Source organism: Lampris incognitus, chromosome 18 (assembly GCF_029633865.1).
Source record: "Lampris incognitus isolate fLamInc1 chromosome 18, fLamInc1.hap2, whole genome shotgun sequence".
NCBI lineage: Eukaryota > Metazoa > Chordata > Actinopteri > Lampriformes > Lampridae > Lampris > Lampris incognitus.
In genome coordinates, this window is record NC_079228.1 from 3,883,845 (window position 1) to 3,906,651 (window position 22,807).

At 49.0% G+C, this 22,807-nt stretch overlaps 8 non-coding genes and 13 pseudogenes across 8 annotated transcripts; all 21 read right to left on the reverse strand.

Annotated features, from left to right (window-relative positions):
- Window positions 1-312: 312 nt before the first annotated feature.
- Window positions 313-422, reverse strand: LOC130129360 (5S ribosomal RNA; annotated as a pseudogene).
- A 775-nt stretch (window positions 423-1,197) lies between these two features.
- Window positions 1,198-1,317, reverse strand: LOC130129453 (5S ribosomal RNA). The gene has a single exon (XR_008812057.1). It is a non-coding gene; the product is annotated as a 5S ribosomal RNA (ribosomal RNA).
- Window positions 1,318-2,089: 772 nt separating this feature from the next.
- On the reverse strand, window positions 2,090-2,199 carry LOC130129382 (5S ribosomal RNA; annotated as a pseudogene).
- A 707-nt stretch (window positions 2,200-2,906) lies between these two features.
- LOC130129361 (5S ribosomal RNA) lies at window positions 2,907-3,016 on the reverse strand (annotated as a pseudogene).
- A 702-nt stretch (window positions 3,017-3,718) lies between these two features.
- Window positions 3,719-3,828, reverse strand: LOC130129383 (5S ribosomal RNA; annotated as a pseudogene).
- A 703-nt stretch (window positions 3,829-4,531) lies between these two features.
- On the reverse strand, window positions 4,532-4,651 carry LOC130129433 (5S ribosomal RNA). The gene has a single exon (XR_008812039.1). It is a non-coding gene; the product is annotated as a 5S ribosomal RNA (ribosomal RNA).
- An 806-nt stretch (window positions 4,652-5,457) lies between these two features.
- On the reverse strand, window positions 5,458-5,568 carry LOC130129390 (5S ribosomal RNA; annotated as a pseudogene).
- A 1,587-nt stretch (window positions 5,569-7,155) lies between these two features.
- Window positions 7,156-7,275, reverse strand: LOC130129455 (5S ribosomal RNA). Its single transcript, XR_008812059.1, has one exon. It is a non-coding gene; the product is annotated as a 5S ribosomal RNA (ribosomal RNA).
- An 824-nt stretch (window positions 7,276-8,099) lies between these two features.
- Window positions 8,100-8,219, reverse strand: LOC130129456 (5S ribosomal RNA). Its single transcript, XR_008812060.1, has one exon. It is a non-coding gene; the product is annotated as a 5S ribosomal RNA (ribosomal RNA).
- A 1,520-nt stretch (window positions 8,220-9,739) lies between these two features.
- On the reverse strand, window positions 9,740-9,849 carry LOC130129366 (5S ribosomal RNA; annotated as a pseudogene).
- Window positions 9,850-11,468: 1,619 nt separating this feature from the next.
- On the reverse strand, window positions 11,469-11,578 carry LOC130129370 (5S ribosomal RNA; annotated as a pseudogene).
- A 775-nt stretch (window positions 11,579-12,353) lies between these two features.
- LOC130129457 (5S ribosomal RNA) lies at window positions 12,354-12,473 on the reverse strand. Its single transcript, XR_008812061.1, has one exon. It is a non-coding gene; the product is annotated as a 5S ribosomal RNA (ribosomal RNA).
- A 1,619-nt stretch (window positions 12,474-14,092) lies between these two features.
- Window positions 14,093-14,202, reverse strand: LOC130129341 (5S ribosomal RNA; annotated as a pseudogene).
- Window positions 14,203-14,977: 775 nt separating this feature from the next.
- Window positions 14,978-15,097, reverse strand: LOC130129190 (5S ribosomal RNA). Its single transcript, XR_008811972.1, has one exon. It is a non-coding gene; the product is annotated as a 5S ribosomal RNA (ribosomal RNA).
- A 1,523-nt stretch (window positions 15,098-16,620) lies between these two features.
- LOC130129445 (5S ribosomal RNA) lies at window positions 16,621-16,740 on the reverse strand. Its single transcript, XR_008812050.1, has one exon. It is a non-coding gene; the product is annotated as a 5S ribosomal RNA (ribosomal RNA).
- A 698-nt stretch (window positions 16,741-17,438) lies between these two features.
- LOC130129291 (5S ribosomal RNA) lies at window positions 17,439-17,558 on the reverse strand (annotated as a pseudogene).
- A 1,523-nt stretch (window positions 17,559-19,081) lies between these two features.
- Window positions 19,082-19,201, reverse strand: LOC130129446 (5S ribosomal RNA). The gene has a single exon (XR_008812051.1). It is a non-coding gene; the product is annotated as a 5S ribosomal RNA (ribosomal RNA).
- Window positions 19,202-19,899: 698 nt separating this feature from the next.
- LOC130129293 (5S ribosomal RNA) lies at window positions 19,900-20,019 on the reverse strand (annotated as a pseudogene).
- A 704-nt stretch (window positions 20,020-20,723) lies between these two features.
- Window positions 20,724-20,843, reverse strand: LOC130129294 (5S ribosomal RNA; annotated as a pseudogene).
- Window positions 20,844-21,547: 704 nt separating this feature from the next.
- On the reverse strand, window positions 21,548-21,667 carry LOC130129295 (5S ribosomal RNA; annotated as a pseudogene).
- A 704-nt stretch (window positions 21,668-22,371) lies between these two features.
- Window positions 22,372-22,481, reverse strand: LOC130129401 (5S ribosomal RNA; annotated as a pseudogene).
- Between the last annotated feature and the right edge of the window lie 326 nt (window positions 22,482-22,807).

A 22,807-nucleotide genomic window follows, 5' to 3' on the forward strand; every position in this document is an offset into this window, starting at 1 on the left:
CATAGTCCACTGCCGTATTTTGCACCGTATTTTGTATTTATTATTTCCCTTTTTAAAATATTTTCTGTTAAACTTGCCACATCTGTGAACATTTATGAGCTGTTTGCTCGAAAGACACAGGAATGTATGCACTCAGTAAAACGATCTGCATTCGAAGGTTCAAACAATAAAATTAAAGCTACAAGAACCCCGGAAGTAATTGAGTCCTGTGTGGTATCTAATTCCACGGGCTACATATACGTCAGATTTTTCAATTGGAATTCAGTAAAAGAAAATCAAAGTACTTTGAGATGATCGTAGGGCGGAATAAAAGGCTTACAGCACCTGGTATTCCCAGGCGGTCTCCCATCCAGGTACTAACCAGGCCCGACCTTGCTTTAGCTTCCGAGATTGGGTGTTATCAGACTGGTATGGCCGTAAGCCGTCGAGCTTGAGTCTTGCAGCTTTTTCATAGATGAGTTGGCCGCCGACCTTCTTCTTTCTGTTGGCAGCTTGTTTCCCCACTTTCATCTTATGACGAACTCCATCACATCCTATCGCTTTTGCTGTCCAAGGAGTCACGTTTGTAATGTAAAAATATGACTTAAAGTGTCACGTATCAGGAACGAACCCAAAAGCAGACGGGACAACCAGGTAAGGGAGAATCAAGTCTTTATTGAAGTAACCGATCTCACGGGTAGAGCAGGAGTCGGCTCAGTGGCAGGTAGGCAAGCAGGCAGGCAGGCAGGCAGGCAGGCAGGCAGAAGTCCATGAAAGGCGTCGTTCCAGCCAAGACTGGACCACAGTGGAGGCTTTTTAAGGGTGATGATCGCGTTGATGTCAAGGGAGAGCGGCTGACTGCTTTGATGGCCAGCTGGTGTCAGGGGCGTACGCTTTGATGTCAAGGGCGAAAGGCTGTGACAGCGAACGCTTTGATGTCAAGGCAAGTCCAGGGAGAGAGGCTGTGACAGGGGGGGTCAGCAGGTGTCAGGGGCAAACGCTTTGATGTCAAGGGCGAGAGGCTGTGACCGCGAACGCTTTGATGTCGAGGGCGAGAGGCTGTTACATAAAGCAAACTAAGATACAGCCATTGAGAAGACTTTTTACTGGTTTCTGACCCAAATGTTTGTCTGGTTTCACCTATACGTCAGATTCTTCAATTGGAATTCAGTAAAAGAAAATCAAAGTACTTTGAGATGATCGTAGGGCGGAATAAAAGGCTTACAGCACCTGGTATTCCCAGGCAGTCTCCCATCCAGGTACTAACCAGGCCCGACCTTGCTTTAGCTTCCGAGATCGGACGAGATCGGGCGTTATCAGGCTGGTATGGCCGTAAGCCGTCGAGCTTGAGTCTTGCAGCTTTTTCATAGATGAGTTGGCCGCCGACCTTCTTCTTTCTGTTGTCAGCTTGTTTCCCCACTTTCATCTTATGACAAACTCCATCACATCATATCGCTTTTGCTGTCCAAGGAGTCACGTTTGTAATTTAAAAATATGACTTAAAGTGTCACGTATCAGGAACGATCCCAAAAGCAGACGGCACAACCAGGTAAGGGAAGAATCAACTTTTTATTGAAGTAACCGATCTCACGGGTAGAGCAGGATTCGGCTCAGTGGCAGGTAGGCAAGCAGGCAGGCAGGCAGGCAGGCAGGCAGAAGTCCATGAAAGGCGTCGTTCCAGCCAAGACTGGACCACAGTGGAGGCTTTTTAAGGGTGATGATCGCGTTGATGTCAAGGGAGAGCGGCTGACTGCTTTGATGGCCAGCTGGTGTCAGGGGCGTACGCTTTGATGTCAAGGGCGAAAGGCTGTGACAGCGAACGCTTTGATGTCAAGGCAAGTCCAGGGAGAGAGGCTGTGACAGGGGGGGTCAGCAGGTGTCAGGGGCAAACGCTTTCATGTCAAGGGCGAGAGGCTGTGACCGCGAACGCTTTGATGTCGAGGGCGAGAGTCTGTGACATAAAGCTAACTACGATACAGCCATTGAGAAGACTTTTTACTGGTTTCTGACCCAAATGTTTGTCTGGTTTCACCTATACGTCAGATTTTTCAATTGGAATTCAGTAAAAAAAAATCAAAGTACTTTGAGATGATCGTAGGGCGGAATAAAAGGCTTACAGCACCTGGTATTCCCAGGCGGTCTCCCATCCAGGTACTAGACGGGCCCGACCTTGCTTTAGCTTTCGAGATCGGGCGTTATCAGGCTGGTATGGCCGTAAGCCGTCGAGCTTGAGTCTTGCAGCTTTTTCATAGATGAGTTGGCCGCCGACCTTCTTCTTTCTGTTGTCAGCTTGTTTCACCACTTTCATCTTATGACAAACTCCATCACATCCTATCGCTTTTGCTGTCCAAGAAGTCACGTCTGTAATGTAAAAATATGACTTAAAGTGTCACGTATCACGAACGAACCCAAAAGCAGACGGCACAACCAGGTAAGGGAAGAATCAACTTTTTATTGAAGTAACCGATCTCACGGGTAGAGCAGGAGTCGGCTCAGTGGCAGGTAGGCAAGCAGGCAGGCAGGCAGGCAGGCAGAAGTCCATGAAAGGCGACGTTCCAGCCAAGACTGGACCACAGTGGAGGCTTTTTAAGGGTGATGATCGCGTTGATGTCAAGGGCGAGAGGCTGTGACAGCAAACGCTTAGATGTCAAGGCAAGTCCAGGGAGAGAGGCTATGACAGGAGGGGTCAGCGGGTGTCAGGGGCAAACGCTTTGATATCAAGGGCGAGAGGCTGTGACCGCGAACGCTTTGATGTCGAGGGCGAGAGGCTGTGACATAAAGCTAACTAAGATACAGAAATTGAGAAGTCTTTTTACTGGTTTCTGACACAAATGTTTGTCGGGTTTCACCTATACGTCAGATTTTTCAATTGGAATTCAGTAAAAGAAAATCAAAGTACTTTGAGATGATCGTAGGGCGGAATAAAAGGCTTACAGCACCTGGTATTCCCAGGCGGTCTCCCATCCAGGTACTAACCAGGCCCGACCTTGCTTTAGCTTCCGAGATTGGGTGTTATCAGACTGGTATGGCCGTAAGCCGTCGAGCTTGAGTCTTGCAGCTTTTTCATAGATGAGTTGGCCGCCGACCTTCTTCTTTCTGTTGGCAGCTTGTTTCCCCACTTTCATCTTATGACGAACTCCATCACATCCTATCGCTTTTGCTGTCCAAGGAGTCACGTTTGTAATGTAAAAATATGACTTAAAGTGTCACGTATCAGGAACGAACCCAAAAGCAGACGGGACAACCAGGTAAGGGAGAATCAAGTCTTTATTGAAGTAACCGATCTCACGGGTAGAGCAGGAGTCGGCTCAGTGGCAGGTAGGCAAGCAGGCAGGCAAGCAGGCAGAAGTCCATGAAAGGCGACGTTCCAGCCAAGACTGGACCACAGTGGAGGCTTTTTAAGGGTGATGATCGCGTTGATGTCAAGGGCGAGAGGCTGTGACAGCGAACGCTTTGATGTCAAGGCAAGTCCAGGGAGAGAGGCTGTGACAGGGGGGGTCAGCAGGTGTCAGGGGCAAACGCTTTGATGTCAAGGGCGAGAGGCTGTGACCGCGAACGCTTTGATGTCGAGGGCGAGAGTCTGTGACATAAAGCTAACTACGATACAGCCATTGAGAAGACTTTTTACTGGTTTCTGACCCAAATGTTTGTCTGGTTTCACCTATACGTCAGATTTTTCAATTGGAATTCAGTAAAAAAAAATCAAAGTACTTTGAGATGATCGTAAGGCGGAATAAAAGGCTTACAGCACCTGGTATTCCCAGGCGGTCTCCCATCCAGGTACTAGACGGGCCCGACCTTGCTTTAGCTTTCGAGATCGGGCGTTATCAGGCTGGTATGGCCGTAAGCCGTCGAGCTTGAGTCTTGCAGCTTTTTCATAGATGAGTTGGCCGCCGACCTTCTTCTTTCTGTTGTCAGCTTGTTTCACCACTTTCATCTTATGACAAACTCCATCACATCCTATCGCTTTTGCTGTCCAAGAAGTCACGTCTGTAATGTAAAAATATGACTCAAAGTGTCACGTATCAGGAACGAACCCAAAAGCAGACGGCACAACCAGGTAAGGGAAGAATCAACTTTTTATTGAAGTAACCGATCTCACGGGTAGAGCAGGAGTCGGCTCAGTGGCAGGTAGGCAAGCAGGCAGGCAAGCAGGCAGAAGTCCATGAAAGGCGACGTTCCAGCCAAGACTGGACCACAGTGGAGGCTTTTTAAGGGTGATGATCGCGTTGATGTCAAGGGCGAGAGGCTGTGAAAGCGAACGCTTAGATGTCAAGGCAAGTCCAGGGAGAGAGGCTATGACAGGAGGGGTCAGCGGGTGTCAGGGGCAAACGCTTTGATATCAAGGGCGAGAGGCTGTGACCGCGAACGCTTTGATGTCGAGGGCGAGAGGCTGTGACATAAAGCTAACTAAGATACAGAAATTGAGAAGTCTTTTTACTGGTTTCTGACACAAATGTTTGTCGGGTTTCACCTATACGTCAGATTTTTCAATTGGAATTCAGTAAAAGAAAATCAAAGTACTTTGAGATGATCGTAGGGCGGAATAAAAGGCTTACAGCACCTGGTATTCCCAGGCGGTCTCCCATCCAGGTACTAACCAGGCCCGACCTTACTTTAGCTTCCGAGATCGGACGAGATCGGGCGTTATCAGGCTGGTATGGCCGTAAGCCGTCAAGCTTGAGTCTAGCAGCTTTTTCATAGATGAGTTGGCCGCCGACCTTCTTCTTTCTGTTGTCAGCTTGTTTCACCAATTTCATCTTATGACAAACTCCATCACATCCTATCGCTTTTGCTGTCCAAGAAGTCACGTTTGTAATGTAAAAATATGACTTAAAGTGTCACGTATCAGGAACGAAGCCAAAAGCAGACGGCACAACCAGGTAAGGGAAGAATCAACTTTTTATTGAAGTAACCGATCTCACGGGTAGAGCAGGAGTCGGCTCAGTGGCAGGTAGGCAAGCAGGCAGGCAGGCAGAAGTCCATGAAAGGCGACGTTCCAGCCAAGACTGGACCATAGTGGAGGCTTTTTAAGGGTGATGATCGCGTTGATGTCAAGGACGAGAGGCTGTGACAGCGAACGCTTAGATGTCACGGCAAGTCCAGGGAGAGAGGCTGTGACAGGGGGGTCAGCAGGTGTCAGGGGAAGTACGCTTTGATGTCAAGGGCGAAAGGCTGTGACAGCGAACGCTTTGATGTCAAGGCAAGTCCAGGGAGAGAGGCTGTGACAGGGGGGGTCAGCAGGTGTCAGGGGCAAACGCTTTCATGTCAAGGGCGAGAGGCTGTGACCGCGAACGCTTTGATGTCGAGGGCGAGAGGCTGTGACATGAAGCTCACTAAGATACAGCCATTGAGAAGACTTTTTACTGGTTTCTGACCCAAATGTTTGTCTGGTTTCACCTATACGTCAGATTTTTCAATTGGAATTCAGTAAAAGAAAATCAAAGTACTTTGAGATGATCGTAGGGCGGAATAAAAGGCTTACAGCACCTGGTATTCCCAGGCGGTCTCCCTTCCAGGTACTAACCCAGGCCCGACCTTGCTTTAGCTTCCGAGATCGGGCGTTATCAGGCTGGTATGGCCGTAAGCCGTCGAGCTTGAGTCTTGCAGCTTTTTCATAGATGAGTTGGCCGCCGACCTTCTTCTTTCTGTTGTCAGCTTGTTTCCCCACTTTCATCTTATGACAAACTCCATCACATCATATCGCTTTTGCTGTCCAAGGAGTCACGTTTGTAATTTAAACATATGACTTAAAGTGTCACGTATCAGGAACGATCCCAAAAGCAGACGGCACAACCAGGTAAGGGAAGAATCAACTTTTTATTGAAGTAACCGATCTCACGGGTAGAGCAGGATTCGGCTCGGTGGCAGGTAGGCAAGCAGGCAGGCAGGCAGAAGTCCATGAAAGGCGACGTTCCAGCCAAGACTGGACCACAGTGGAGGCTTTTTAAGGGTGAGGATCGCGTTGATGTCAAGGACGAGAGGCTGTGACAGCGAACGCTTAGATGTCAAGGCAAGTCCAGGGAGAGAGGCTGTGACAGGGGGGTCAGCAGGTGTCAGGGGCAAACGCTTTCATGTCAAGGGCGAGAGGCTGTGACCGCGAACGCTTTGATGTCGAGGGCGAGAGGCTGTGACATAAAGCTAACTAAGATACAGCCATTGAGAAGACTTTTTACTGGTTTCTGACCCAAATGTTTGTCTGGTTTCACCTATACGTCAGATTTTTCAATTGGAATTCAGTAAAAGAAAATCAAAGTACTTTGAGATGATCGTAGGGCGGAATAAAAGACTTATAGCACCTTGTATTCCCAGGCGGTCTCTCATCCAGGTACTAACCAGGCCCGACCTTGCTTTAGCTTCCGAGATCGGACGAGATCGGGCTGGTGTGGCCGTAAGCCGTCGAGCTTGAGTCTTGCAGCTTTTTCATAGATGAGTTGGCCGCCGACCTTCTTCTTTCTGTTGTCAGCTTGTTTCCCCACTTTCATCTTATGACGAACTCCATCACATCCTATCGCTTTTGCTGTCCAAGGAGTCACGTTTGTAATGTAAAAATATGACTTAAAGTGTCACGTATCAGGAACGAACCCAAAAGCAGACGGGACAACCAGGTAAGGGAGAATCAAGTCTTTATTGAAGTAACCGATCTCACGGGTAGAGCAGGAGTCGGCTCAGTGGCAGGTAGGCAAGCAGGCAGGCAGGCAGGCAGGCAGGCAGGCAGGCAGAAGTCCATGAAAGGCATCGTTCCAGCCAAGACTGGACCACAGTGGAGGCTTTTTGAGGGTGATGATCGCGTTGATGTCAAGGGAGAGCGGCTGACTGCTTTGATGGCCAGCTGGTGTCAGGGGCGTACGCTTTGATGTCAAGGGCGAAAGGCTGTGACAGCGAACGCTTTGATGTCAAGGCAAGTCCAGGGAGAGAGGCTGTGACAGGGGGGGTCAGCAGGTGTCAGGGGCAAACGCTTTGATGTCAAGGGCGAGAGGCTGTGACCGCGAACGCTTTGATGTCGAGGGCGAGAGGCTGTTACATAAAGCAAACTAAGATACAGCCATTGAGAAGACTTTTTACTGGTTTCTGACCCAAATGTTTGTCTGGTTTCACCTATACGTCAGATTTTTCAATTGGAATTCAGTAAAAGAACATCAAAGTACTTTGAGATGATCGTAGGGCGGAATAAAAGGCTTACAGCACCTGGTATTCCCAGGCAGTCTCCCATCCAGGTACTAACCAGGCCCGACCTTGCTTTAGCTTCCGAGATCGGACGAGATCGGGCGTTATCAGGCTGGTATGGCCGTAAGCCGTCGAGCTTGAGTCTTGCAGCTTTTTCATAGATGAGTTGGCCGCCGACCTTCTTCTTTCTGTTGTCAGCTTGTTTCCCCACTTTCATCTTATGACAAACTCCATCACATCATATCGCTTTTGCTGTCCAAGGAGTCACGTTTGTAATTTAAAAATATGACTTAAAGTGTCACGTATCAGGAACGATCCCAAAAACAGACGGCACAACCAGGTAAGGGAAGAATCAACTTTTTATTGAAGTAACCGATCTCACGGGTAGAGCAGGATTCGGCTCAGTGGCAGGTAGGCAAGCAGGCAAGCAGGCAAGCAGGCAAGCAGGCAAGCAGGCAAGCAGGCAAGCAGGCAGGCAGGCAGGCAGGCAGGCAGGCAGAAGTCCATGAAAGGCGTCGTTCCAGCCAAGACTGGACCACAGTGGAGGCTTTTTAAGGGTGATGATCGCGTTGATGTCAAGGGAGAGCGGCTGACTGCTTTGATGGCCAGCTGGTGTCAGGGGCGTACGCTTTGATGTCAAGGGCGAAAGGCTGTGACAGCGAACGCTTTGATGTCAAGGCAAGTCCAGGGAGAGAGGCTGTGACAGGGGGGGTCAGCAGGTGTCAGGGGCAAACGCTTTGATGTCAAGGGCGAGAGGCTGTGACCGCGAACGCTTTGATGTCGAGGGCGAGAGGCTGTTACATAAAGCAAACTAAGATACAGCCATTGAGAAGACTTTTTACTGGTTTCTGACCCAAATGTTTGTCTGGTTTCACCTATACGTCAGATTTTTCAATTGGAATTCAGTAAAAGAAAATCAAAGTACTTTGAGATGATCGTAGGGCGGAATAAAAGGCTTACAGCACCTGGTATTCCCAGGCAGTCTCCCATCCAGGTACTAACCAGGCCCGACCTTGCTTTAGCTTCCGAGATCGGACGAGATCGGGCGTTATCAGGCTGGTATGGCCGTAAGCCGTCGAGCTTGAGTCTTGCAGCTTTTTCATAGATGAGTTGGCCGCCGACCTTCTTCTTTCTGTTGTCAGCTTGTTTCCCCACTTTCATCTTATGACAAACTCCATCACATCATATCGCTTTTGCTGTCCAAGGAGTCACGTTTGTAATTTAAAAATATGACTTAAAGTGTCACGTATCAGGAACGATCCCAAAAGCAGACGGCACAACCAGGTAAGGGAAGAATCAACTTTTTATTGAAGTAACCGATCTCACGGGTAGAGCAGGATTCGGCTCAGTGGCAGGTAGGCAAGCAGGCAGGCAGGCAGAAGTCCATGAAAGGCGACGTTCCAGCCAAGACTGGACCACAGTGGAGGCTTTTTAAGGGTGAGGATCGCGTTGATGTCAAGGACGAGAGGCTGTGACAGCGAACGCTTTGATGTCAAGGCAAGTCCAGGGAGAGAGGCTGTGACAGGGGGGGTCAGCAGGTGTCAGGGGCAAACGCTTTGATGTCAAGGGCGAGAGGCTGTGACCGCGAACGCTTTGATGTCGAGGGCGAGAGGCTGTGACATAAAGCTAACTAAGATACAGCCATTGAGAAGACTTTTTACTGGTTTCTGACCCAAATGTTTGTCTGGTTTCACCTATACGTCAGATTTTTCAATTGGAATTCAGTAAAAGAAAATCAAAGTACTTTGAGATGATCGTAGGGCGGAATAAAAGACTTATAGCACCTTCTATTCCCAGGCGGTCTCTCATCCAGGTATTAACCAGGCCCGACCTTGCTTTAGCTTCCGAGATCGGACGAGATCGGGCTGGTATGGCCGTAAGCCGTCGAGCTTGAGTCTTGCAGCTTTTTCATAGATGAGTTGGCCGCCGACCTTCTTCTTTCTGTTGTCAGCTTGTTTCACCACTTTCATCTTATGACAAACTCCATCACATCCTATCGCTTTTGCTGTCCAAGAAGTCACGTCTGTAATGTAAAAATATGACTTAAAGTGTCACGTATCAGGAACGAACCCAAAAGCAGACGGCACAACCAGGTAAGGGAAGAATCAACTTTTTATTGAAGTAACCGATCTCACGGGTAGAGCAGGAGTCGGCTCAGTGGCAGGTAGGCAAGCAGGCAGGCAGGCAGGCAGGCAGGCAGAAGTCCATGAAAGGCGACGTTCCAGCCAAGACTGGACCACAGTGGAGGCTTTTTAAGGGTGATGATCGCGTTGATGTCAAGGGCGAGAGGCTGTGACAGCGAACGCTTAGATGTCAAGGCAAGTCCAGGGAGAGAGGCTATGACAGGAGGGGTCAGCGGGTGTCAGGGGCAAACGCTTTGATATCAAGGGCGAGAGGCTGTGACCGCGAACGCTTTGATGTCGAGGGCGATAGGCTGTGACATAAAGCTAACTAAGATACAGAAATTGAGAAGTCTTTTTACTGGTTTCTGACACAAATGTTTGTCGGGTTTCACCTATACGTCAGATTTTTCAATTGGAATTCAGTAAAAGAAAATCAAAGTACTTTGAGATGATCGTAGGGCGGAATAAAAGGCTTACAGCACCTGGTATTCCCAGGCGGTCTCCCATCCAGGTACTAACCAGGCCCGACCTTACTTTAGCTTCCGAGATCGGACGTTATCAGGCTGGTATGGCCGTAAGCCGTCAAGCTTGAGTCTAGCAGCTTTTTCATAGATGAGTTGGCCGCCGACCTTCTTCTTTCTGTTGTCAGCTTGTTTCACCAATTTCATCTTATGACAAACTCCATCACATCCTATCGCTTTTGCTGTCCAAGAAGTCACGTTTGTAATGTAAAAATATGACTTAAAGTGTCACGTATCAGGAACGAAGCCAAAAGCAGACGGCACAACCAGGTAAGGGAAGAATCAACTTTTTATTGAAGTAACCGATCTCACGGGTAGAGCAGGAGTCGGCTCAGTGGCAGGTAGGCAAGCAGGCAGGCAGGCAGAAGTCCATGAAAGGCGACGTTCCAGCCAAGACTGGACCATAGTGGAGGCTTTTTAAGGGTGATGATCGCGTTGATGTCAAGGACGAGAGGCTGTGACAGCGAACGCTTAGATGTCAAGGCAAGTCCAGGGAGAGAGGCTGTGACAGGGGGGTCAGCAGGTGTCAGGGTAAGTACGCTTTGATGTCAAGGGCGAAAGGCTGTGACAGCGAACGCTTTGATGTCAAGGCAAGTCCAGGGAGAGAGGCTGTGACAGGGGGGGTCAGCAGGTGTCAGGGGCAAACGCTTTCATGTCAAGGGCGAGAGGCTGTGACCGCGAACGCTTTGATGTCGAGGGCGAGAGGCTGTGACATGAAGCTCACTAAGATACAGCCATTGAGAAGACTTTTTACTGGTTTCTGACCCAAATGTTTGTCTGGTTTCACCTATACGTCAGATTTTTCAATTGGAATTCAGTAAAAGAAAATCAAAGTACTTTGAGATGATCGTAGGGCGGAATAAAAGCCTTACAGCACCTGGTATTCCCAGGCGGTCTCCCTTCCAGGTACTAACCGGGCTCGACCTTGCTTTAGCTTCCGAGATCGGGCGTTATCATGCTGGTATGACCGTAAGCCGTCGAGCTTGAGTCTTGCAGCTTTTTCATAGATGTGTTTGCCGCCGACCTCCTTCTTTCTGTTGTCAGCTTGTTTCACCACTTTCATCTTATGACAAACTCCATCACATCCTATGGCTTTTGCTGTCCAAGAAGTCACGTTTGTAATGTAAAAATATGACTTAAAGTGTCACGTATAAGGAACGAACCCAAAAGCAGACGGCAGAACCAGGTAAGGGAAGAACCAACTTTTTATTGAAGTAACCGATCTCACGGGTAGAGCAGGAGTCGGCTCAGTGGCAGGTAAGCAAGCAGGCAGGCAGGCAGGCAGAAGTCCATGAAAGGCGACGTTCCAGCCAAGACTGGACCACAGTGGAGGCTTTTTAAGGGTGATGATCGCGTTGATGTCAAGGGCGAGAGGCTGTGACAGCGAACGCTTTGATGTCAAGGCAAGTCCAGGGAGAGAGGCTGTGACAGGGGGGGTCAGCAGGTGTCAAGGGCAAACGCTTTGATGTCAAGGGCGAGAGGCTGTGACCGCGAACGCTTTGATGTCGAGGGCGAGAGGCTGTGACATAAAGCTAACTAAGATACAGCCATTGAGAAGACTTTTTACTGGTTTCTGACCCAAATGTTTGTCTGGTTTCACCTATACGTCAGATTTTTCAATTGGAATTCAGTAAAAGAAAATCAAAGTACTTTGAGATGATCCTAGGGCGGAATAAAAGGCTTACAGCACCTGGTATTCCCAGGCAGTCTCCCATCCAGGTACTAACCAGGCCCGACCTTGCTTTAGCTTCCGAGATCGGGTGTTATCAGACTGGTATGGCCGTAAGTCGTCGAGCTTGAGTCTTGCAGCTTTTTCATAGATGAGTTGGCCGCCGACCTTCTTCTTTCTGTTGGCAGCTTGTTTCCCCACTTTCATCTTATGACGAACTCCATCACATCCTATCGCTTTTGCTGTCCAAGGAGTCACGTTTGTAATGTAAAAATATGACTTAAAGTGTCACGTATCAGGAACGAACCCAAAAGCAGACGGGACAACCAGGTAAGGGAGAATCAAGTCTTTATTGAAGTAACCGATCTCACGGGTAGAGCAGGAGTCGGCTCAGTGGCAGGTAGGCAAGCAGGCAAGCAGGCAGGCAGGCAGGCAGGCAGAAGTCCATGAAAGGCGTCGTTCCAGCCAAGACTGGACCACAGTGGAGGCTTTTTAAGGGTGATGATCGCGTTGATGTCAAGGGAGAGCGGCTGACTGCTTTGATGGCCAGCTGGTGTCAGGGGCGTACGCTTTGATGTCAAGGGCGAAAGGCTGTGACAGCGAACGCTTTGATGTCAAGGCAAGTCCAGGGAGAGAGGCTGTGACAGGGGGGGTCAGCAGGTGTCAGGGGCAATCGCTTTGATGTCAAGGGCGAGAGGCTGTGACCGCGAACGCTTTGATGTCGAGGGCGAGAGGCTGTTACATAAAGCAAACTAAAATACAGCCATTGAGAAGACTTTTTACTGGTTTCTGACCCAAATGTTTGTCTGGTTTCACCTATACGTCAGATTTTTCAATTGGAATTCAGTAAAAGAAAATCAAAGTACTTTGAGATGATCGTAGGGCGGAATAAAAGGCTTACAGCACCTGGTATTCCCAGGCAGTCTCCCATCCAGGTACTAACCAGGCCCGACCTTGCTTTAGCTTCCGAGATCGGACGAGATCGGGCGTTATCAGGCTGGTATGGCCGTAAGCCGTCGAGCTGGAGTCTTGCAGCTTTTTCATAGATGAGTTGGCCGCCGACCTTCTTCTTTCTGTTGTCAGCTTGTTTCCCCACTTTCATCTTATGACAAACTCCATCACATCATATCGCTTTTGCTGTCCAAGGAGTCACGTTTGTAATTTAAAAATATGACTTAAAGTGTCACGTATCAGGAACGATCCCAAAAGCAGACGGCACAACCAGGTAAGGGAAGAATCAACTTTTTATTGAAGTAACCGATCTCACGGGTAGAGCAGGAGTCGGCTCAGTGGCAGGTAGGCAAGCAGGCAGGCAGGCAGAAGTCCATGAAAGGCGACGTTCCAGCCAAGACTGGACCATAGTGGAGGCTTTTTAAGGGTGATGATCGCGTTGATGTCAAGGACGAGAGGCTGTGACAGCGAACGCTTAGATGTCAAGGCAAGTCCAGGGAGAGAGGCTGTGACAGGGGGGTCAGCAGGTGTCAGGGGAAGTACGCTTTGATGTCAAGGGCGAAAGGCTGTGACAGCGAACGCTTTGATGTCAAGGCAAGTCCAGGGAGAGAGGCTGTGACAGGGGGGGTCAGCAGGTGTCAGGGGCAAACGCTTTCATGTCAAGGGCGAGAGGCTGTGACCGCGAACGCTTTGATGTCGAGGGCGAGAGGCTGTGACATGAAGCTCACTAAGATACAGCCATTGAGAAGACTTTTTACTGGTTTCTGACCCAAATGTTTGTCTGGTTTCACCTATACGTCAGATTTTTCAATTGGAATTCAGTAAAAGAAAATCAAAGTACTTTGAGATGATCGTAGGGCGGAATAAAAGCCTTACAGCACCTGGTATTCCCAGGCGGTCTCCCTTCCAGGTTCTAACCGGGCTCGACCTTGCTTTAGCTTCCGAGATCGGGCGTTATCAGGCTGGTATGGCCGTAAGCCGTCGAGCTTGAGTCTTGCAGCTTTTTCATAGATGTGTTTGCCGCCGACCTCCTTCTTTCTGTTGTCAGCTTGTTTCACCACTTTCATCTTATGACAAACTCCATCACATCCTATCGCTTTTGCTGTCTAAGAAGTCACGTTTGTAATGTAAAAATATGACTTAAAGTGTCACGTATAAGGAACGAACCCAAAAGCAGACGGCAGAACCAGGTAAGGGAAGAACCAACTTTTTATTGAAGTAACCGATCTCACGGGTAGAGCAGGAGTCGGCTCAGTGGCAGGTAAGCAAGCAGGCAGGCAGGCAGGCAGAAGTCCATGAAAGGCGACGTTCCAGCCAAGACTGGACCACAGTGGAGGCTTTTTAAGGGTGATGATCGCGTTGATGTCAAGGGCGAGAGGCTGTGACAGCGAACGCTTTGATGTCAAGGCAAGTCCAGGGAGAGAGGCTGTGACAGGGGGGGTCGGCAGGTGTCAAGGGCAAACGCTTTGATGTCAAGGGCGAGAGGCTGTGACCGCGAACGCTTTGATGTCGAGGGCGAGAGGCTGTGACATAAAGCTAACTAAGATACAGCCATTGAGAAGACTTTTTACTGGTTTCTGACCCAAATGTTTGTCTGGTTTCACCTATACGTCAGATTTTTCAATTGGAATTCAGTAAAAGAAAATCAAAGTACTTTGAGATGATCGTAGGGCGGAATAAAAGGCTTACAGCACCTGGTATTCCCAGGCAGTCTCCCATCCAGGTACTAACCAGGCCCGACCTTGCTTTAGCTTCCGAGATCGGGTGTTATCAGACTGGTATGGCTGTAAGCCGTCGAGCTTGAGTCTTGCAGCTTTTTCATAGATGAGTTGGCCGCCGACCTTCTTCTTTCTGTTGGCAGCTTGTTTCCCCACTTTCATCTTATGACGAACTCCATCACATCCTATCGCTTTTGCTGTCCAAGGACTCACGTTTGTAATGTAAAAATATGACTTAAAGTGTCACGTATCAGGAACGAACCCAAAAGCAGACGGGACAACCAGGTAAGGGAGAATCAAGTCTTTATTGAAGTAACCGATCTCACGGGTAGAGCAGGAGTCGGCTCAGTGGCAGGTAGGCAAGCAGGCAGGCAGGCAGGCAGGCAGGCAGGCAGAAGTCCATGAAAGGCGTCGTTCCAGCCAAGACTGGACCACAGTGGAGGCTTTTTAAGGGTGATGATCGCGTTGATGTCAAGGGAGAGCGGCTGACTGCTTTGATGGCCAGCTGGTGTCAGGGGCGTACGCTTTGATGTCAAGGGCGAAAGGCTGTGACAGCGAACGCTTTGATGTCAAGGCAAGTCCAGGGAGAGAGGCTGTGACAGGGGGGGTCAGCAGGTGTCAGGGGCAAACGCTTTCATGTCAAGGGCGAGAGGCTGTGACCGCGAACGCTTTGATGTCGAGGGCGAGAGGCTGTTACATAAAGCAAACTAAGATACAGCCATTGAGAAGACTTTTTACTGGTTTCTGACCCAAATGTTTGTCTGGTTTCACCTATACGTCAGATTTTTCAATTGGAATTCAGTAAAAGAAAATCAAAGTACTTTGAGATGATCGTAGGGCGGAATAAAAGGCTTACAGCACCTGGTATTCCCAGGCAGTCTCCCATCCAGGTACTAACCAGGCCCGACCTTGCTTTAGCTTCCGAGATCGGACGAGATCGGGCGTTATCAGGCTGGTATGACCGTAAGCCGTCGAGCTTGAGTCTTGCAGCTTTTTCATAGATGAGTTGGCCGCCGACCTTCTTCTTTCTGTTGTCAGCTTGTTTCCCCACTTTCATCTTATGACAAACTCCATCACATCATATCGCTTTTGCTGTCCAAGGAGTCACGTTTGTAATTTAAAAATATGACTTAAAGTGTCACGTATCAGGAACGATCCCAAAAGCAGACGGCACAACCAGGTAAGGGAAGAATCAACTTTTTATTGAAGTAACCGATCTCACGGGTAGAGCAGGATTCGGCTCAGTGGCAGGTAGGCAAGCAGGCAGGCAGGCAGAAGTCCATGAAAGGCGACGTTCCAGCCAAGACTGGACCACAGTGGAGGCTTTTTAAGGGTGAGGATCGCGTTGATGTCAAGGACGAGAGGCTGTGACAGCGAACGCTTTGATGTCAAGGCAAGTCCAGGGAGAGAGGCTGTGACAGGGGGGTCAGCAGGTGTCAGGGGCAAACGCTTTCATGTCAAGGGCGAGAGGCTGTGACCGCGAACGCTTTGATGTCGAGGGCGAGAGGCTGTGACATAAAGCTAACTAAGATACAGCCATTGAGAAGACTTTTTACTGGTTTCTGACCCAAATGTTTGTCTGGTTTCACCTATACGTCAGATTTTTCAATTGGAATTCAGTAAAAGAAAATCAAAGTACTTTGAGATGATCGTAGGGCGGAATAAAAGACTTACAGCACCTTGTATTCCCAGGCGGTCTCTCATCCAGGTACTAACCAGGCCCGACCTTGCTTTAGCTTCCGAGATCGGACGAGATCGGGCTGGTATGGCCGTAAGCCGTCGAGCTTGAGTCTTGCAGCTTTTTAATAGATGAGTTGGCCGCCGACCTTCTTCTTTCTGTTGTCAGCTTGTTTCACCACTTTCATCTTATGACAAACTCCATCACATCCTATCGCTTTTGCTGTCCAAGAAGTCACGTCTGTAATGTAAAAATATGACTTAAAGTGTCACGTATCAGGAACGAACCCAAAAGCAGACGGCACAAGCAGGTAAGGGAAGAATCAACTTTTTATTGAAGTAACCGATCTCACGGGTAGAGCAGGAGTCGGCTCAGTGGCAGGTAGGCAAGCAGGCAAGCAGGCAGGCAGGCAGGCAGGCAGAAGTCCATGAAAGGCGACGTTCCAGCCAAGACTGGACCACAGTGGAGGCTTTTTAAGGGTGATGATCGCGTTGATGTCAAGGGCGAGAGGCTGTGACAGCGAACGCTTAGATGTCAAGGCAAGTCCAGGGAGAGAGGCTGTGACAGGAGGGGTCAGCGGGTGTCAGGGGCAAACGCTTTGATGTCAAGGGCGAGAGGCTGTGACCGCGAACGCTTTGATGTCGAGGGCGATAGGCTGTGACATAAAGCTAACTAAGATACAGAAATTGAGAAGACTTTTTACTGGTTTCTGACACAAATGTTTGTCTGGTTTCACCTATACGTCAGATTTTTCAATTGGAATTCAGTAAAAGAAAATCAAAGTACTTTGAGATGATCGTAGGGCGGAATAAAAGGCTTACAGCACCTGGTATTCCCAGGCGGTCTCCCATCCAGGTACTAACCAGGCCCGACCTTACTTTAGCTTCCGAGATCGGACGAGATCGGGCGTTATCAGGCTGGTATGGCCGTAAGCCGTCAAGCTTGAGTCTTGCAGCTTTTTCATAGATGAGTTGGCCGCCGACCTTCTTCTTTCTGTGTCAGCTTGTTTCACCACTTTCATCTTATGACAAACTCCATCACATCCTATCGCTTTTGCTGTCCAAGAAGTCACGTTTGTAATGTAAAAATATGACTTAAAGTGTCACGTGTCAGGAACGAACCCAAAAGCAGACGGCACAACCAGGTAAGGGAAGAATCAACTTTTTATTGAAGTAACCGATCTCACGGGTAGAGCAGGAGTCGGCTCAGTGGCAGGTAGGCAAGCAGGCAGGCAGGCAGAAGTCCATGAAAGGCGACGTTCCAGCCAAGACTGGACCATAGTGGAGGCTTTTTAAGGGTGATGATCGCGTTGATGTCAAGGACGAGAGGCTGTGACAGCGAACGCTTTGATGTCAAGGCAAGTCCAGGGAGAGAGGCTGTGACAGGGGGGGTCAGCAGGTGTCAGGGGCAAACGCTTTGATGTCAAGGGCGAGAGGCTGTGACCGCGAACGCTTTGATGTCGAGGGCGAGAGGCTGTGACATAAAGCTAACTAAGATACAGCCATTGAGAAGACTTTTTACTGGTTTCTGACCCAAATTTTTGTCTGGTTTCACCTATACGTCAGATTTTTCAATTGGAATTCAGTAAAAGAAAATCAAAGTACTTTGAGATGATCGTAGGGCGGAATAAAAGGCTTACACCACCTTGTATTCCCAGGCGGTCTCCCATCCAGGTACTAACCAGGCCCGACCTTGCTTTAGCTTCCGAGATCGGACGAGATCGGGCGTTATCAGGCTGGTATGGCCGTAAGCCGTCGAGCTGGAGCCTTTCAGTTTTTTCATAGATGAGTTGGCCGCCGACCTTCTTCTTTCTGTTGTCAGCTTGTTTCCCCACTTTCATCTTATGACAAACTCCATCACATCATATCGCTTTTGCTGTCCAAGGAGTCACGTTTGTAATTTAAAAATATGACTTAAAGTGTCACGTATCAGGAACGATCCCAAAAGCAGACGGCACAACCAGGTAAGGGAAGAATCAACTTTTTATTGAAGTAACCGATCTCACGGGTAGAGCAGGATTCGGCTCAGTGGCAGGTAGGCAAGCAGGCAGGCAGGCAGAAGTCCATGAAAGGCGACGTTCCAGCCAAGACTGGACCACAGTGGAGGCTTTTTAAGGGTGAGGATCGCGTTGATGTCAAGGACGAGAGGCTGTGACAGCGAACGCTTTGATGTCAAGGCAAGTCCAGGGAGAGAGGCTGTGACAGGGGGGTCAGCAGGTGTCAGGGGCAAACGCTTTCATGTCAAGGGCGAGAGGCTGTGACCGCGAACGCTTTGATGTCGAGGGCGAGAGGCTGTGACATAAAGCTAACTAAGATACAGCCATTGAGAAGACTTTTTACTGGTTTCTGACCCAAATGTTTGTCTGGTTTCACCTATACGTCAGATTTTTCAATTGGAATTCAGTAAAAGAAAATCAAAGTACTTTGAGATGATCGTAGGGCGGAATAAAAGACTTACAGCACCTTGTATTCCCAGGCGGTCTCTCATCCAGGTACTAACCAGGCCCGACCTTGCTTTAGCTTCCGAGATCGGACGAGATCGGGCTGGTATGGCCGTAAGCCGTCGAGCTTGAGTCTTGCAGCTTTTTAATAGATGAGTTGGCCGCCGACCTTCTTCTTTCTGTTGTCAGCTTGTTTCACCACTTTCATCTTATGACAAACTCCATCACATCCTATCGCTTTTGCTGTCCAAGAAGTCACGTCTGTAATGTAAAAATATGACTTAAAGTGTCACGTATCAGGAACGAACCCAAAAGCAGACGGCACAAGCAGGTAAGGGAAGAATCAACTTTTTATTGAAGTAACCGATCTCACGGGTAGAGCAGGAGTCGGCTCAGTGGCAGGTAGGCAAGCAGGCAAGCAGGCAGGCAGGCAGGCAGGCAGAAGTCCATGAAAGGCGACGTTCCAGCCAAGACTGGACCACAGTGGAGGCTTTTTAAGGGTGATGATCGCGTTGATGTCAAGGGCGAGAGGCTGTGACAGCGAACGCTTAGATGTCAAGGCAAGTCCAGGGAGAGAGGCTGTGACAGGAGGGGTCAGCGGGTGTCAGGGGCAAACGCTTTGATGTCAAGGGCGAGAGGCTGTGACCGCGAACGCTTTGATGTCGAGGGCGATAGGCTGTGACATAAAGCTAACTAAGATACAGAAATTGAGAAGACTTTTTACTGGTTTCTGACACAAATGTTTGTCTGGTTTCACCTATACGTCAGATTTTTCAATTGGAATTCAGTAAAAGAAAATCAAAGTACTTTGAGATGATCGTAGGGCGGAATAAAAGGCTTACAGCACCTGGTATTCCCAGGCGGTCTCCCATCCAGGTACTAACCAGGCCCGACCTTACTTTAGCTTCCGAGATCGGACGAGATCGGGCGTTATCAGGCTGGTATGGCCGTAAGCCGTCAAGCTTGAGTCTTGCAGCTTTTTCATAGATGAGTTGGCCGCCGACCTTCTTCTTTCTGTGTCAGCTTGTTTCACCACTTTCATCTTATGACAAACTCCATCACATCCTATCGCTTTTGCTGTCCAAGAAGTCACGTTTGTAATGTAAAAATATGACTTAAAGTGTCACGTGTCAGGAACGAACCCAAAAGCAGACGGCACAACCAGGTAAGGGAAGAATCAACTTTTTATTGAAGTAACCGATCTCACGGGTAGAGCAGGAGTCGGCTCAGTGGCAGGTAGGCAAGCAGGCAGGCAGGCAGAAGTCCATGAAAGGCGACGTTCCAGCCAAGACTGGACCATAGTGGAGGCTTTTTAAGGGTGATGATCGCGTTGATGTCAAGGACGAGAGGCTGTGACAGCGAACGCTTTGATGTCAAGGCAAGTCCAGGGAGAGAGGCTGTGACAGGGGGGGTCAGCAGGTGTCAGGGGCAAACGCTTTGATGTCAAGGGCGAGAGGCTGTGACCGCGAACGCTTTGATGTCGAGGGCGAGAGGCTGTGACATAAAGCTAACTAAGATACAGCCATTGAGAAGACTTTTTACTGGTTTCTGACCCAAATTTTTGTCTGGTTTCACCTATACGTCAGATTTTTCAATTGGAATTCAGTAAAAGAAAATCAAAGTACTTTGAGATGATCGTAGGGCGGAATAAAAGGCTTACACCACCTTGTATTCCCAGGCGGTCTCCCATCCAGGTACTAACCAGGCCCGACCTTGCTTTAGCTTCCGAGATCGGACGAGATCGGGCGTTATCAGGCTGGTATGGCCGTAAGCCGTCGAGCTGGAGCCTTTCAGTTTTTTAATAGATGAGTTGGCCGCCGACCTTCTTCTTTCTGTTGTCAGCTTGTTTCACCACTTTCATCTTATGACAAACTCCATCACATCCTATTGCTTTTGCTGTCCAAGAAGTCACGTCTGTAATGTTAAAATATGACTTAAAGTGTCACGTATAAGGAACGAACCCAAAAGCAGACGGCAGAACCAGGTAAGGGAAGAACCAACTTTTTATTGAAGTAACCGATCTCACGGGTAGAGCAGGAGTCGGCTCAGTGGCAGGTAGGCAAGCAGGCAGGCAAGCAGGCAGAAGTCCATGAAAGGCGACGTTCCAGCCAAGACTGGACCATAGTGGAGGCTTTTTAAGGGTGATGATCGCGTTGATGTCTAGGGCGAGAGGCTGTGACAGCGAACGCTTAGTTGTCAAGGCAAGTCAAGGGAGAGAGGCTCTGACAGGGGGGGGTCAGCAGGTGTCAGGGGCAAACGCTTTGATGTCAAGGGTGAGAGGCTGTGACCGCGAACGCTTTGATGTCGAGGGCGAGAGGCTGTGACATAAAGCTAACTAAGATACAGCCATTGAGAAGACTTTTTACTGGTTTCTGACCTAAATGTTTGTCTGGTTTCACCTATACGTCAGATTTTTCAATTGGAATTCAGTAAAAGAAAATCAAAGTACTTTGAGATGATCGTAGGGCGGAATAAAAGGCTTACACCACCTTGTATTCCCAGGCGGTCTCCCATCCAGGTACTAACCAGGCCCGACCTTGCTTTAGCTTCCGAGATCGGACGAGATCGGGCGTTATCAGGCTGGTATGGCCGTAAGCCGTCGAGCTGGAGCCTTTCAGTTTTTTAATAGATGAGTTGGCCGCCGACCTTCTTCTTTCTGTTGTCAGCTTGTTTCACCACTTTCATCTTATGACAAACTCCATCACATCCTATTGCTTTTGCTGTCCAAGAAGTCACGTCTGTAATGTTAAAATATGACTTAAAGTGTCACGTATAAGGAACGAACCCAAAAGCAGACGGCAGAACCAGGTAAGGGAAGAACCAACTTTTTATTGAAGTAACCGATCTCACGGGTAGAGCAGGAGTCGGCTCAGTGGCAGGTAGGCAAGCAGGCAGGCAAGCAGGCAGAAGTCCATGAAAGGCGACGTTCCAGCCAAGACTGGACCATAGTGGAGGCTTTTTAAGGGTGATGATCGCGTTGATGTCTAGGGCGAGAGGCTGTGACAGCGAACGCTTAGTTGTCAAGGCAAGTCAAGGGAGAGAGGCTCTGACAGGGGGGGGTCAGCAGGTGTCAGGGGCAAACGCTTTGATGTCAAGGGTGAGAGGCTGTGACCGCGAACGCTTTGATGTCGAGGGCGAGAGGCTGTGACATAAAGCTAACTAAGATACAGCCATTGAGAAGACTTTTTACTGGTTTCTGACCTAAATGTTTGTCTGGTTTCACCTATACGTCAGATTTTTCAATTGGAATTCAGTAAAAGAAAATCAAAGTACTTTGAGATGATCGTAGGGCGGAATAAAAGGCTTACACCACCTTGTATTCCCAGGCGGTCTCCCATCCAGGTACTAACCAGGCCCGACCTTGCTTTAGCTTCCGAGATCGGACGAGATCGGGCGTTATCAGGCTGGTATGGCCGTAAGCCGTCGAGCTGGAGCCTTTCAGTTTTTTAATAGATGAGTTGGCCGCCGACCTTCTTCTTTCTGTTGTCAGCTTGTTTCACCACTTTCATCTTATGACAAACTCCATCACATCCTATTGCTTTTGCTGTCCAAGAAGTCACGTCTGTAATGTTAAAATATGACTTAAAGTGTCACGTATAAGGAACGAACCCAAAAGCAGACGGCAGAACCAGGTAAGGGAAGAACCAACTTTTTATTGAAGTAACCGATCTCACGGGTAGAGCAGGAGTCGGCTCAGTGGCAGGTAGGCAAGCAGGCAGGCAAGCAGGCAGAAGTCCATGAAAGGCGACGTTCCAGCCAAGACTGGACCATAGTGGAGGCTTTTTAAGGGTGATGATCGCGTTGATGTCTAGGGCGAGAGGCTGTGACAGCGAACGCTTAGTTGTCAAGGCAAGTCAAGGGAGAGAGGCTCTGACAGGGGGGGGTCAGCAGGTGTCAGGGGCAAACGCTTTGATGTCAAGGGTGAGAGGCTGTGACCGCGAACGCTTTGATGTCGAGGGCGAGAGGCTGTGACATAAAGCTAACTAAGATACAGCCATTGAGAAGACTTTTTACTGGTTTCTGACCTAAATGTTTGTCTGGTTTCACCTATACGTCAGATTTTTCAATTGGAATTCAGTAAAAGAAAATCAAAGTACTTTGAGATGATCGTAGGGCGGAATAAAAGGCTTACAGCACCTGGTTTTCCCAGGCGGTCTCCCATCCAGGTACTAACCAGACGCGACCTTGCTTTAGCTTCCGAGATCGGGCGTTATCAGGCTGGTATGGCCGTAAGCCGTCGAGCTGGAGCCTTTCAGTTTTTTAATAGATGAGTTGGCCGCCGACCTTCTTCTTTCTGTTGTCAGCTTGTTTCACCACTTTCATCTTATGACAAACTCCATCACATCCTATCGCTTTTGCTGTCCAAGAAGTCACGTCTGTAATGTAAAAATATGACTTAAAGTGTCACGTATCAGGAACGAACCCAAAAGCAGACGGCACAAGCAGGTAAGGGAAGAATCAACTTTTTATTGAAGTAACCGATCTCACGGGTAGAGCAGGAGTCGGCTCAGTGGCAGGTAGGCAAGCAGGCAAGCAGGCAGGCAGGCAGGCAGGCAGAAGT